This window comes from Rhinopithecus roxellana, chromosome 5 (assembly GCF_007565055.1).
Source record: "Rhinopithecus roxellana isolate Shanxi Qingling chromosome 5, ASM756505v1, whole genome shotgun sequence".
Lineage (NCBI taxonomy): Eukaryota > Metazoa > Chordata > Mammalia > Primates > Cercopithecidae > Rhinopithecus > Rhinopithecus roxellana.
Window position 1 is genome coordinate 131,945,311 of NC_044553.1, and position 1,748 is coordinate 131,947,058.

The 1,748-nt window shown below is 43.2% G+C and overlaps 1 pseudogene across 1 annotated transcript; it reads left to right on the forward strand.

Moving 5' to 3' along the window:
- Positions 1-1,039: 1,039 nt before the first annotated feature.
- LOC104677554 lies at positions 1,040-1,748 on the forward strand (annotated as a pseudogene). Its single transcript, XR_750066.2, has one exon. The product of XR_750066.2 is annotated as a peptidyl-prolyl cis-trans isomerase A pseudogene (transcript).

Here is a 1,748-nt window from a genome sequence, read left to right on the forward strand (position 1 = left end):
CCACTGCACTCCAGCCTGGGTGACAGAGCCAGACTCCGTCTCAAAAAAAAAAAAAAAAAAAAAAAAAAAAAAAAAAAAGCCCGGCCGGCTTTGCTGACGCTGCCGCCGAGGAAATTCTTTTTTTTTTTTTTTTTTTTATTATACTTTAAGTTCTAGGGTACATGTGCATAACGTGCAGGTTTGTTACATATGTATACTTATGCCATGTTGGTGTGCTGCACCCATCAACTCGTCAGCACCCATCAATTCATCATTTATATCATGTATAACTCCCCAATGCAATCCCTCCCTCCTCCCCCCTCCCCCCTCCCCATGATAGGCCCCAGTGCGTGATGTTCCCCTTCCTGAGTCCAAGTGATCTCATTGTTCAGTTCCCACCTATGAGTGAGAACATGCGGTGTTTGGTTTTCTCTTCTTGTGATAGTTTGCTAAGAATGATGGTTTCCAGCTGCATCCATGTCCCTACAAAGGACACAAACTCATCCTTTTTTATGGCTGCATAGTATTCCATGGTGTATATGTGCCACATTTTCTTAATCCAGTCTGTCACAGATGGACATTTGGGTTGATTCCAAGTCTTTGCTATTGTGAATAGTGCCGCAATAAACATACGTGTACATGTGTCTTTGTAGTAGAATAATTTATAATCCTTTGGGTATATACCCAGTAGTGGGATGGCTGGGTCATATGGTACATCTAGTTCTAGATCCTTGAGGAATTGCCATACTGTTTTCCATAATGGTTGAACTAGTTTACAATCCCACCAACAGTGTAAAAGTGTTCCTATTTCTCCACATCCTCTCCAACACCTGTTGTTTCCTGACTTCTTAATGATTGCCATTCTAACTGGTGTGAGATGGTATCTCATTGTGGTTTTGATTTGCATTTCTCTGATGGCGAGTGATGATGAGCATTTTTTCATGTGTCTGTTGGCTGTATGAATATCTTCTTTTGAGAAATGTCTGTTCATATCCTTTGCCCACTTTTTGATGGGGTTGTTTGTTTTTTTCTTGTATATTTGTTTGAGTTCTTGTAGTCCTAGCCATGGTCAACCCTACCGTGTTCTTCGACATTGCCGTCGACGGCGAGACCTTGGGCCGCGTCTCCTTCGAGCTGTTTGCAGACAAGTTTCCAAAGACAGCAGAAAATTTTCGTGCTCTGAGCACTGGAGAGAAAGGATTTGGTTATAAGGGTTCCTGCTTTCACAGAATTATTCCAGGGTTTATGTGTCAGGGTGGTGACTTCACACGCCATAATGGCACTGGTGGCAAGTCCATCTATGGGGAGAAATTTGAAGATGAGAACTTCATCCTAAAGCATACAGGTCCTGGCATCTTGTCCATGGCAAATGCTGGACCCAACACAAATGGTTCCCAGTTTTTCATCTGCACTGCCAAGACTGAGTGGTTGGATGGCAAGCATGTGGTCTTTGGCAAAGTGAAAGAAGGCATGAATATTGTGGAGGCCATGGAGCGCTTTGGGTCCAGGAATGGCAAGACCAGCAAGAAGATCACCATTGCTGACTGTGGACAACTCGAATAAGTTTGACTTGTGTTTTATCTTAACCACCAGACCATTCCTTCTGTAGCTCAGGAGAGCACCCCTCCACCCCATTTGCTCGCAGTATCCTAGAATCTTTGTGCTCTCGCTGCAGTTCCCTTTGGGTTCCATGTTTTCCTTGTTCTCTCCCATGCCTAGCTGGATTGCAGAGTTAAGTTTATGATTATGAAATAAAAACTAAATAACAA